Source organism: Carlito syrichta, unplaced genomic scaffold (assembly GCF_000164805.1).
Source record: "Carlito syrichta isolate Samal-C Ts95f unplaced genomic scaffold, Tarsius_syrichta-2.0.1 Scaffold307991, whole genome shotgun sequence".
Lineage (NCBI taxonomy): Eukaryota > Metazoa > Chordata > Mammalia > Primates > Tarsiidae > Carlito > Carlito syrichta.
The window spans coordinates 149,978-163,978 of record NW_007252087.1 but is presented as its reverse complement, the minus strand read 5'-3'; the positions used below and the strand labels follow the sequence as shown (position 1 = coordinate 163,978).

At 37.9% G+C, this 14,001-nt stretch overlaps 1 protein-coding gene across 6 annotated transcripts in view; it reads right to left on the bottom strand.

Moving 5' to 3' along the window:
• RAPGEF4 (Rap guanine nucleotide exchange factor 4) overlaps positions 1 to 14,001 on the bottom strand; it is a 337,463-nt gene that overhangs the window by 198,119 nt on the left and 125,343 nt on the right. For 2 of the 6 annotated variants that reach the window (XM_021715885.1, XM_021715887.1), the window contains exon 1: positions 6,431 to 6,689. The exons of the other annotated variants lie outside the window; for them this stretch is intronic. The gene's annotated coding sequence lies outside the window, so the exon portion shown is untranslated. Of the gene's footprint in view, positions 1 to 6,430; positions 6,690 to 14,001 lie in introns of those variants that run through there. 6 annotated transcript variants of the gene reach the window in all.

The window sequence follows — 14,001 nt, the reverse complement described above, 5'->3', positions numbered from 1 at the left end:
CAGAGTGAGACTCCAACTCAAAAAAAAAAAAAAAATCCAACTTGATTTAGAAAGGACTCTCCAGGTGGAAGAGATCCGTATCTTACTTCCAAAAGTGAGGCCTGGGGTAATCTAGGTGGGAGTTAATGGCATGTGCATATTAACAGAAGCCACAGGAATAATGAACCTCCTCCTCATTTCTCCCAAAGTCAGAAAAGAATAGTGCCCTATATTTTAATAGTGTGTCAAAAAAGATAAGCCCACAAAGACTAAGAAAAAGGAGAGCACAAAAAGGTTGCAGGAAAATGATATTTCAAGAAGGGAAAGTGATCCGCAATGCTGCCGAAAGATTCAGGACTAAGAACCTCTTTCACATTCAGAGCAAGTATGCAGTGGATGACTTCAGCTAGTGAGGCTTCTGTGCGGTGGCTGGGATAGAATTTAAATCACAGCAGGTGTAGGAGTGTCTGGGGAGGAAAGAAATGGACACAGCAAATGTAGACAATTCTTTTAAGAAGTTTGGTTGTAAAAGGGAAGATGAAGTTAGAGCAAATAAAAAGGCGAGTAGGGAGACAAGGTTGTTGTGTTGTGACTTTTTAAAAAAAAAGATTAGAGTGGTTAGAGCCCATGGACACTCACAGGAGAAGCATACACTGGAGAGGAAAAGGTGGACGGTACAGAAAATGGAAGAGACTGTACATAAAGCAAGCACCCCAAGGAGATGGGAGTGAAGGGGGTTCAGAACAGATGGAGAAGTCAAGAGAGGGAAATAAAATCTTTTCTACTTTAACATGAGGGAAAAGAAATGGATGAATACAAATGGACAATTAAAACAATATCTATATCTGTGTGTGTGTGTGTGTGTGTGTGTGTGTGTGTATAATTGCCAATATTTGCAACACCTTCCCTCCCTCACTCAGAAAGAGGATAACCTGCTTGCTCAACCATCTATGACTCTGCTGACCTAGGTAAGAGGTGTGGGAGGGAAATGGCAGACGCCAGCAGAGGCTAGTCTGTTCTACCCATACAGGAGCTGGAGAAGACAGGCAGGAGTAAGAAGGTGAGTGAATTCATGGGGTGGCAGGTGAGAAAACAGAGAAAGGCAGAGGGGGAGAATAAATTGACTTCCACCATGCAGAGCCAGACTTTGGGGAGAAAGACACATAAAGATGATTTTTAGGAAATCTAGCTACATGTTCAGAGATTAATGACCCTCTTGGTCTTGGCTAACTCCTCAAGAAACTCTCAGTAAAGACCTCCATGGTCTTTGAGGCTTGCTGGAGTCAGATTTGACTTTCACTGTGTTGAACTGTCCTCAAGGCAATTGGCATTATTTGAGATTTGCAGATAATTGATTTGTTAGCAGGAAGCTGAAATCTTGCACTGTAAGACGTGAGGCTGTCTAGTGAAAGTGACCAGGGAGGTGGTTTCATCAAGGATTTGAGGAAAGTAGAAAAGTCTTCAAACAGGTGTTAGGGAGAATGGTAGAAGTATATCAAGAAAACATATAAGGATTGCTGAGTTATGACAAGGGGTCCATTGAGTTTGGAGGTCATAAATGTCCCACAGCATCAGTCTGGACCGTGATGTGATTTTCTTTTCTTTTTTTAAAATTTATTTTAAAATTGTGGAACACAGTTAAGGGATAGGTATACAAATATTCATTGTGAAGGTACCCTTGTTGAAGAGCTATGCCTCCCCCCCTTCCCCAGGCAGATAGACTACCATTAATCCCAACTCCCTGCACCCCCCTCCAGTTTCCCGCCACTGTCAATCCTTTTCTTATAGTATTACAGTAGTTGTTCTCGACAAAGCCTCCACCACCTACCACTGGGGAGACGAGAACCTATTCAGCAAATGGTGCTGGGAAAACCGGCTGACCACATGCAGAAGATTCAAACAGGACCCCTATCTATCCCCAAACACAAAAATTAACTCTAAATGGATCAGAGACCTAAATGTAAAACCTCAAACCATAAGAACCTTAGAAAATGCAGGAGACACCCTTATGGAAGTGATTTTCTTAAGCAGTGCTTAGCAGCCTGCTTAGAAGCAAGAGAAAGCACACAACTGGATTGATTTGGGGCCAGTATCTGACCTGGTAGGTGCCAAAGGCAGGAACAGGTCTGTTTTATTCATTTCCAAGCATCTAGTACTACAATATCTGACACAGAAGAATCAACCCTTACATCTTGGTTGGATGAATGAATGGGAGAACTGATAATATTGACAAGAGGGTGGTTGGAATAATAGGCCATGGCTCCAGGTTGAACAGGAAAGGAAGTGAAGACAAGGGGGACAAGAACAGGGGAAAGTAATTAGGAGATTTCTCAGGTCTATCCAGTCACACAAGCAGAATCCAACTCAAGAGACAACTTCTCTGAGTCTTAATCACCCCCTGGTGGCTGATCCAGGGAGCTATTAGGCCCAATTTTTTTCCCCCTTAACATGCACATCCTTATGCATTCCTCTCTTCAAGCTTTCAGCGCGCCCTTCGTTGCCCTTCAGACAACCTCCTTTTCACTCATTCTTTAACCCTGCTGTTTTTCCTCCCTTGCCCCAGCTACCTCAGGTATCTCCCTCTCCACCCCTCGTGCCCCTCATCTTCATTCTTTTTCCCTTTTGAATGTGTGAAAACAATCATGACAGATAGTACTAAAGGTAGAATCCAAGATATATCTGCAATAAGGACAAGAAAATCCTTACACTTTCAAATTAAAGAAGTCAAAGTCTCTTAAAGTCAGTGAAGTCAGACTCACATTTTAAAATAGTCACAGCCCATATCATCTTAATTAACCTGCATTTCTTTCAAGCACTAGCATTCAAAACATTTTCTATCCTGGCGGTTATTGCTTATATTTTAATTATTGACATTAAAAGTATTTTGCAATTAATTTTTTATTGCAAATGTATGCAATTTTGACCATAGGTGGGTTGGGTAGACTTGTGAAAAGTAGTCGGAAGATATTACAATCTTGTTCCCATAAAGGACTTGCAAATGAACTTTTGGACTACAACCTATTTGCTAGTTGGGAGTTTGGTACAATTTTGCTTCTTGCTTGAATTTCCTTAAAAACCACAATATGTTATTTAGGGAATAACAGTTGCCAAACTTTCTGACAAATCCAAATGGCTAAGTTCTGAAAGGTCAACTAGCCATCTTTCGGCTCCCATTTCCACTTTGAAGCCAAGCTATTTTGAGAATTTCCATTTCTTGTGTTCTTTTTCTTCCCAACCCTGACACTCTTTGTATCCCCCTCAGTGGCATTTTTTAACTCAGGAAAACTTAAATAAGTTCCAAGATTGCAGAAGAACCTTATTATTTGATGACTGTGGGTCTTGTCTGGGAAAAACTCCAAACATAGATTTGCCATTTTAAGCAATTCCTTTGAATTCTCAGTCTATTGTCAGTAATAGCACCATATTATTGGTTTATTATTGATTTTTTTCCCTTTCCCTTTACATAAGTTAACTAGAGCACTCCAATTCCCTCTTCTCTCTCACTGTATTTTTTTAGTTTACAAGTCCCTGAAAAACTGTTATTGTTCTAGCTTTTTTTAGTTTTGGAGAACGCACACAAATGTATATATACATAAATCCTGCCTTGCCATCATCATAAACCCATCATTCTTTCCCTCCTCACCATAACTCTTTCTTCTTCATCACCCCTGTTTTGATCCAATCTGCTGCCATAATCTGTCATTTTTCCCCTTTGAAACATGTTTCAGATTAATCCTCTTCTCCTCCATCCCACTGGCACCACCATGTCTCAGGGAATATTCTTATTGAAGGTACAGTTCCGCCCTTTCCTGCCACCCTACACAGTCTCTCCCCACCCCGCTTCCCCACTCCCCTACTCATTCACTCTACATGGCACATTATACTACTACATCCTGCGGGGCAGGAGATCACTTCCTGGCACCCGGGCACATCTCTCTCTTCATTCTCACCATCCTGCATGATGAGTGTTACTTGCTTCATTTCACAAATCAAGAAACTGGCTCTTCCAGAGGTTAAGTATTTTGTCCCAAACCACCTAACTTGCAAGTATTTGAGTCACTAGCCCTCAAATCTGAAGAGGGAGGGCAATCTGTGTTGTCACAGAGAAATTAATCATCTGCATAATAATAAGGATTTGATATTTAATCTCATTAAAGTCAAGGAACCAGACAGACTTTCAGTATTATAACATCAAGGCCAACAGCTTTCAAGAGACGGGATTTATAAGTGAGAAGTATAAATCCAAGGGTCAGTTCCCAGACAGTTTTTAATCTAGTTGGTTAGAGTGTGTTTCTAGAACATGATAGACACATGGTAAGTACTAAACAAATACTTGCTCAAGCTAGGACCAGGGAATGGATGGTGAGCCCTTGCTGCTGTCCTGGCTCAGCTTGCTAATTGCATTGTTTAGTCCTAGGATGCTTCTTAATATAAAACCTCTCTCTGACACTTCCTTCTGACCCAGTCCCAAAGAATATCAGAACAATGCACTGTTAAGGAAAAAAAGGCATTGAGATTACTGGGCTGCCTTCCAACCTGCAAGGGCTGATTTATTTTTTCCTAACTACAAGATAATTACTGGTGGATATTACTATGGGATTTTTCCATATGTCCTTTAGTTAGGACAGTGATGACCCAACGCTGCCTTTTAATGTACTCTGATCTCCTGACAGCTTACCTCATTCTATCACTTTGCCTTTGGTTTTTATTTTTGTGATTATTCAAACTTCCCCTCGCCTAATCAATACCCCATTTGACCATTGCTGCTGTTGACGACACACTTCAACAAAGACTCTTTGGAAAGGGTCTTTTTGCTTGCAGTGGGCTCATTTAAAGCAAGTTCTTGCTATGTTCATCATTTTGGCAAACAAGGACAAGTTCAAGGAAATTAGAGGCCAAGCTTGACAGAGCACTGGGTGCAGCTGCTGGCCCAGCTGTGCAATGATTCTCAACTGGTCCATTACCTCCAAAACTCAACTATTCAGCACAGCTTCCCTAGTCCAGCACTCCTGTCGGTCTAATATATTTGGCAACAGCCATTATTTCAGAAATGAATGCTCATGTGTATTTATAGCAAATCACATGCCTGCTCTATCAACAATTAAAGAGATTAGGATTCAGCAGACATATTCCTCTAATTAGGACAAGATGGAAGACATAGTGTATAGAATGCCGCAGTTCGGTCAAGGTTTATGCTTTCCTAACAAGACTGCCATACTGCATTTCATCAGTCAAACATCCAGTCTCTCCAGGGACACCATCTTTCCTGTATGACATCTACTTCCTGTGTCTGCCCCATGGAATTTTCAGTCAGGAGACTGTTTGCAATTGGCACTTCAAGTTCCCCATGCTCCCTCCCTCCAACCACACTACAGGCTCCGTGGACTGTTTTAAGGCTTGTTTTGAAATAACATGTGGACTGTATCATGTGGCCACTAATTCCATTCGGTTCCACCCTGCTCCCAGAGCCTCCAGGTATGCTACATGCTCACGCCTAAGTAGCATCTCCTCGGAACAAAAGACCGATTGCAGTGTCTGGGCCATAAATTCCATCTTGCCTCGCTTTTTTACCCATGCATTATTTAAGCAGTCTTCTCGGTGAGCCGGCAAGAGAATTTCCCTCAGAGCAACAATCAGCAGGCGCTCGAAGCCCTGTTCTAACAGGAAATGTAGGGTATCTGAGAGAGTTCCACCCATTCATAGTCTCGATAATGAAATATGATAATCTAATTTGGTAAAAATAAACTGTGAAATCAGAGATTTGAGGCAAAAACTTTAAAGATGCAATTCAGACTAGCAATCAATGCTCATTCAGTTTCTGTACCATCTCAGCTTTCTCCTTGTGCAGATGCTTAAGTGATGCTAAATTAAATAATTGACAAATTTTTAAAACTGCTGGAAATTACCATCTGTACTTAATTCTGGAATATAAAAAGGTCCATGGAAAACACCCTTTATGATTATTTTGTCTAATAACAAATATGGAACAATACAAACATCCCCAGTCATAAAATAGAATGCATTTCAAGCAGGCTGGCTTTACATACTTAAACACAGTTTTTTCAAAACAAAAGACCACAGGAGGAGTCAAATGCTGGGTGACAAATACATGTTCTTTTTCAGAATGGCAAAATAATTGAGTTTTTCATTTAAAATCTATGCCTCTAACCCCCACTTTCCCATAAAACAAAAAACAAAACTCACCCACAGGCTTCCTACAGACAGTTATGACAACCATCACTTTTGTGCATTTCTCTCCTGGATAAACACTGGGCTAAACTGTCATCTGTTAAGAACTTTATTAGGTCGATATTACAGTTATACAAAAAGAAGTCTACTACTGTAAATAAATATGCTTGAGGCTTCCATAAAAACACAGAGAAGAGAAACAAGCTCCCTGGATGTGATCACACGGGTAGTAAAGACATGGATAAAACAAGCCAAAACTTACACCAGACACTTCTCCCAGGTCCACCACGGCAGTAGCCCTAAGGGTACATTCTAGTTTTTTTTAATCCATGTTCTGCTCTTCTCACTGATGGGACTACTCAGGCACATGGTCAAGTTGCAATCAGCTTCTCCCTTAGTGATGTATGAGAGCTGGACTGATTTATCTTGGCTTTCTGCAGCATATTAGCACTAATGTTTCTGCGTATGCATCCTACCTTTCTTTAGCCGTAGCCCCGGCTTTATCATTGGTAATCTAAATTAAAGAGCCAGTGAACAGAGCAGGGTTGTTGTCCCCCACCCCTCCCTGTTTTCCATGAAACAATTGCCAGGCAGTCATTCCCGGACAAGGATTCCACTGTTTATTCTATCGAGCCTCCCCTTCAATATTCCATGGAGACTGGAAGTCAGAGTCGCAAAACGATAAGTCCAGCGAGGCTGTCTTAGTTCAAAGGTATATTTACGATTTATGCTCTAAAACAGTAGACGGCCTCAGGAAATGCTAGAGAGAGCTGTCATTTGCCAGGTTTGCAGCCTGGAATTCAGAATGGACACTATTTACAAAAACACAGCAACTTGATACCTCACTCACTGCTCAGGGAGCAGTTCGTCTTTAAGGGACTCTTTTCCTTAGAAATCACTTACTTTTTCCACCAATATTTGTTTTACATGTGCATGCTTAAGTGTTTATTTTAATGAGGTATATGAGTGAGATGGTTTCGCAAGCAGTGTACAAAAGGCATAAAATCCTGTAAAAAATGTGGGGAAATCCATCAAACAAATCATGATTAACCTTGTTGTAACCTGCTATCAACAAACAGCAGCTGAAGCAGGAACTGAAGGCTGTATTTAATTCATGAGCTGTCAATTCCGTTCTTTGAGACATATTTAAAATTTTCTCAACCTCCACAAACGTTTGGGAAGGGAAAATATATCGAGAACATTTTCATATGAAAGTTTTTTATCTCTTGAAAATTTTGCTGTCTTAGCAGCATCTTAATGCTTTTTTAAACTCAGATTTACAATGATTACTGAAATAATATTAGGTTTGTTTTCTCATTTCAAGCCACAAAACTTTTAAACAGCTGTGAAGCAACAGAATTTGGTGGATAATAAAACATAACACGTTTCATCTCTAGTTTCATGTATTTTTGTTAAGGGAAAACATGATTGTTTTCCTCATGTTAAGCATGTTTACTGCATTTTTAATTTTGTTTTTTAAAATTAACCAGTTGTAACATACCCATTTTCATGCAGGCATAAAATATAGACTCGTCATTTTTAATAGTTTATAATATTCAATTCCTTAGTCCTTGACATCTGCATTGTCTCAATTTCTCAATTAAAACATTTTTAAATAAAACAAGATGTCTCATCAGAAATGCAAAACTCCAATCCAAAGGAAAAAGGCAATCTCAAACGTAATGCTTTTTTCAAAATTTAAGTCAGAAATGACTTGGGTAGGCTGCTGCTTAAAGACTATTCAGGGTACCAGTTCTTCTAGATTGTAACCCTTGGGTATACTTTTAAAATAGGTATTCAGTCCTATACTCTAGAACTTGGTTATACTGAACCGCTCCACAAACATCCAGAGAAATGTTTTAAAAATTTAAATCTGGGCTTGTCGCTCGGCTGCTTAAAACTCAGCATAGCTTCCCGTTGCTCTTAGGATGAGAGCCAAAATCTTTATTATGGCCTTCAAAGACTCAGTTTTATTTCACTGGGAAGATAAGCCCACCTTCCCAGAACTGACTGGCTAGGATTCAGAACCATCAATCAATCAAGTATCGAGCCCCCGGCTCTTTACTGGCTGGTCACTTGAGTATGGTATCCGAGCACTGGGAGGGATGCTGAGAGAATTCCAGAAGCACATACACAGGCCTTCTCCTTTAGTTTGAAAGCAATGTACATGAACAAGATTTTATTCCTCTACAAATCAGCTTATGAACTATGACAAAATCGATAAGAGCAAGCCAGACTTTGAAAATGCAGAATGAAGATAAAAATCAGGAAGTAGGATGACATTAATCATTTGATGAATGTTAATTCAAACTGACTTGGGCTAGAAGAGAAAAAGGGAGACAAAAAAGAGCAGAAACTCTGAAACAAGCCTCGCTCAAGCTTGGTCCTGTTGTTATGCCTTCAAAGTCTATGGCTCGCATCAGCCAAACTACATTTTTAAAAGCCAGCAGTTTATCCCCTGCGGCTTTGAGTTTCTTCATTAACAAGTCATATACATTCTTTACATTACTGTTGATATTATTTCCTCGAAAAGTTCTCTTTATTTTAATCACTTTTTAAAATCACACAATAAACTTCACCAGTTTCTAAGCAAGATGGCCCAACAAGCCCAACTTCACAGGACCACAAAAATACGGGATTTTTCAGAACTAAAGATCTACTTTACAGTTAATGGAGAGCAACATGATCCTTGAATGCAACTTGTGCATAAAATAATGTAAACACTCAAAGATATATGAAGTATGAGTCCAATACATAAGAAATTGACACCATAAGGCACCTCAAGTTCCAGAATATTTCCTCTATTTCTTTCCATTGTCCTGAAATTCAAACCATTAAAGCCTCCCCTTTGGAGAAAACCTAAGACTCAGGAACCAAGCTGCCTGTGTTCAAATTACAGTTCTGCCACTTAACAGCCATATGACTTGGGAAAGGTACTTAAACACTGTAGTGTATGCGTGCATGTGTGTGCGTGTGTGTGCGTGTGTGTGTGTGTGTGTGTGTGTGTGTGTGTGTGTGTGTGTGTGTGTTAAATTCACCTGTAAAGTGAGATAATAGAACTTTGCATGTGGTCATGAAAGTAACTCATACCAGACCAACCCTCCCATAGGTAGCAATTATAAACTTTTAATAATTATTATTATAAACCCTGGATAAATTATTAAAAGACAACAACAAAAAAGTTATCTGAAGGCACTGGAAGGTGACTGAGAGTAGCCAAAAACTAAAGAGGATTTGGCATTTAGAAGAATGGCACTTAATTAACTACTCAATTTTTACATCTTTTCATCTAAGGGTAGGCCCCAGTCAGTTCTACAGTGTGGCCAAATTCAGATAGAAGCCTGCAGTCTTACTGGCTGAGGAATCAGAGAACAGAGTTCTGGGAGATGACAGCAGCTGGAAATCACAAAGAAGAAGATAGTCACAGAGGGAAAGCCCCAAATTCAGTAAATAAGATCTGATCAAATCTCTGACTATATATGTGTGGAGCAGACTCCAAGCAGCCCAGCTAAGGAAAAAGGAAACTGACAGAGATGTCTGCTGCTCTCTGTCTCAGGGAAGATAAAATTAGAATTTGAGATCTGTCAAGTTAATTGCCTGCAAAAACAGAAAATCAATACTCTTTAAAGGTATAAGACAGAATTCAAGCCAGGTGCAGTAGTTCACACCTGTAATCCCAGCACTTTGGGAGCCAGAGGTGAGAGGATTGCCTGAGTCCAAGGGTTTGTGGCCAGCCTGGGAAACATGGCAAGACCTCATCTCTACAATAAATCAACAAATTAGCCAGGCGTAGTGGCACATGTCCGTAGTTCCAGCTACTTGGAAGGCTGAGGCAGAAGGATCGTCAGAGGCAAGCAGGTAGAGGCTGCGGTGGCTGTGAGCACACCAGTGCACTCCAGCCTGGGTAACAGAGTGAGACTCTAACTCAAAAAAAAAAAAAACAACAACAACAACCAAAAACAGAATTCAGACTCTCTATTATGTATCACTCACAGTGTCCAAGGTACATTCCAAAATTACTAGATTTGCAAAGAAGCAGAAAACTATAATCCATTCTTAAAATTAACCAATCAAAAGAAACCAACACTCAGATGACACAGATATTGGAATTAGCAAACAAGGACTATTATGCTCAAGGGCAGAAAAGAAAGCTCAGAAGAGAAGTAGAAGGTATAGAAAAAAGTACCAAATGGAAATTCTAGAACTAAAAAATACAATACCTGAAAAAAAATTCACTGAATGGGCCTAACATCAGATTGGGGAAAAAATAATAAAAAGTGTCAGTGGTTAGTGAACTTGAGGATAGAAAATAGAGAACATTCAATCTGAAGAACAGAGAAAAATTTTTTTTAATGAACAGAGCCTCAGGGTCCAGTGAGATATAATAACATATTTGCAACTGGAATCCCAGAAGGTCAAGAAGAGAAAGAATAGACACAAAGAAGTTTTGAAGAAATAATAACATAAAATTTTCAAAATTTGGTTAAAAAAATGAAATAGACTTACAAATTCAAGAACTAAAGTAAACACCAAGTCAGATAAATAAAAAATAAAACAAACAAAAAACCCTATGTCAACTCACATTATATTCAGACTCTTAAAATTCAAAGATAAAGAGATCTAGAAGCAACCATATATAATGGCATATTACATAGGGGAGAAAACTATATTAATCCTAACTTTCATCAAAAGTAATGGCGACTAGAAGATAATGGGATAACATCTTTAAAGTGCCAAAATGGGTAGACAGCAGACTCTTGCTGCTGTTCTGCCTTTATGCCCTTCACAACATATCTTCTCTTTAATAAATCTACCTTTCTTAATTCATAAAAAAATAAAATAAAATGAAGTACCAAAATGAAAACAACAATTGTCAGGCTAGAATTCTATATCCAGTAAAAATATCCTTCATCAGTAGAGGCCAAATTAAGACATTTTTCAGAACAACAAAATCTAAGATACCAAATCTCCAGGAGTCAGACATTAATAATTGAAACATTCAATAAAACTCTCCAGGATGAAGGTGAAGGACACCAGATGGTTATTTGGATTTATAGGAAGGAAAGAAGATCACTGAAAATAGTAAATATGTGGGGACATATAAAAAACAGACAAATACACACACACATACACACACACCCTTTTAAAATTACTTAAAAGATATACAACTATTGAAATAAAAAATCAAAACACTATATTGTTGAGTTTATAACATAGATTAATTATATGACAACAGTAGCATAAGGGATCAGGAGGCAGTAAACAGAACTATATGTTGCAAGGTTCACTATTTGACATGAAGCAGTACAATATGAATTCTAAGAAGAAAGGGGAAATTAAAAATATATGTGGTAATCCCCAGAGCAACCACTAAAAATTAATGCAAATAGATACAATTTAAAAGCCAATAGAAAAATTTAAATGGAATTTGTGGTAGCCATGAAGATGCCTATTTGGATCTCACTTCTAGAAGAAACTTGCCAATCAACTGTGAAGAGTTAGTGACAGTGTCCAATACAGTGTTTTGAGATCTATTGTGAGTGAATCAGAGCTACGTTCTTCAAAGTTAGCTAATGACTGAGCACGGCAAGCATACTATAGCACTATCCAATTCAAAACTTGTTTACCAGCAGACTTTGCACCAATACCCTCCACCAGGTTGGCAGAGACTTTCTCAAAACTGTAATACAGTGTGAGGCACTTTCTCTCCATCCTCCTTCCTTCTGACCCCGCCATAGGTGATAGACTCCTGCTCTCTCTCCTCTTTATTTTTTGTTGGCATTGAACCCAATACATCTCTTGTACTTATAACTCCAGCTAAGCATCTGCTTCTTAGAGAATCAAACTAGTATGGAATTCTAAAAAATATTCAATTAATCTAAAATAAAACAAGAAAGGAAAATAGAGGAATAAAAAAAGCAGATGAGACGGAGAAAAAACAAATCACAAAATGGCAAACCCAAATCCAATCATATAAATAATTACATTTCATAAAAATGGACCACTTTAATTAAATACAGAAGTTGTCAAAATGGATTTTAAAAACCTCATCTATATGTTCTCTATACTTTTAAATACAAAGAAACAGATCATTTGAAAATAAAAGTATGAAAAAACATTCTGTGAATAGAGAAAGCATAAGAAAGTTGCAGCAGTTATATTAATACTCTATGAATTAAAGGCAAAGAGTATTACCAGGCATAAAGGACATTTTATAATGTTATAATTTTATAAACGGGGTAATTCATCTGAAAGAAATAAGAATAATAGAGGCATATGTGCCTAACAATAAAATGTTATACTCGTAAAGCAAAAATTGACAGAATATTGAAGGAAAAGACAAATCCACAATCATGGTTAGAGACATTAACACTTCTCTCAAAAGTTGTTAGAACAAGACAAAAGAAATCAGTGGGGACACAGACGAGCTGAATATCATGATCAATTACATTAACCTAACTGATATTTATAAAACACTACACCTAATAGCTGCAGAATACACATTCTTTTCAAGTATACATGGTACATTCACCAAGATAGAAAGATATGTTATAAGTAAGTCCCAACAAATTTCAAAAGATTAACAATATGCTTCTGAGTATAATTTAATTAAACTAAAAATCAACAGCAATAAGAGATCTAGAAAACTAAAAATATTTGGAAATGAGCAACACATTCTAAAGAACTCATGAACAAAGAAGAAAACACATGGGAAATACACAATATTTTGAACTGAATGACAATAAAAATGCAACATATAAACATTTGTGAGTCACAGTGAAAGCAATGCTTAGAGGAAATTTATAGCTTTAAATGCACAGAGTAGCAAAAAATAAAGGCATAAAAGCAATGATTCAAGTTGTTATCCTTAGAAGCTAGAAAAAAAAAAGCAAATTAAATCCAAAGTAAGTAAAAGGAAAGAAATAATTTTTAAAGGGTAGAAATCAGTGAAGTAGAAAACAAAAAACAGAATGAAAAATATTAAGAAAACCAAAGATGGCTATTTAAAAGATGAACAGAACTGATAAATTCCCAGTTAGACTAATCCAAAAAAAAATTTTTTAAGAGGAAATACAAATTGCCAACAAGAATGAAAAAGGACGTATCTCCTGAGATCCTAATACATTGAAAAGACAATAATAAACTATAATAAACAACTCTGTGTCAATAAATTTGAGTACTTAGATAAAAATGACAAATTCCTTGAAGAACACAATTTACCAAAATTGATACAAGTTAAAATTGAAAAATCTTAATAACTCCATATCTACTAAAGCAATTGATTGTACTTTCAAAATTCTTCTCATAAAGAAAATTCCAGTACAAATGGTTTAATGGTAAGTTCCATCAAACATTTCAGAAAAAAAGAATAACAATTCTATACAATCTCTTCAGAAAATGGAGCAAGATGAAACAATCCCTAACTCATTTTGTGAAGCCAGCATAACCCTGATATCAAAATCCGACAAAAATACTATAAGAAAAAAAATACAGGTCAATATCAATGAACATAGACGCAAATATCCTCAACAAATCAAAGTGAGCAATATATAAAAAGGACAATCATACTTTTTACATCATGACCAAGTAGAGTTTATTTCAAGAGTTTAATGCTATTCTAATATTTAAAAAGCAGCTGGCAGTCGGGCTCGGTGGCTCAGCCTGTAATCCCGTGCCTTTGGGAGGCTGAGGTGAGTGGATTGCCTGAGCCCGCGGGTTCGAGACCCACCTGGGCAGCGAGACCTCATCTCTACAATAAATCAAAAAATCAGCTGGGCGTGGTAGCGCGTGCCTGTAATTCCGGCTTCTCGGAAGGCTGAGGCGGAAGGATCG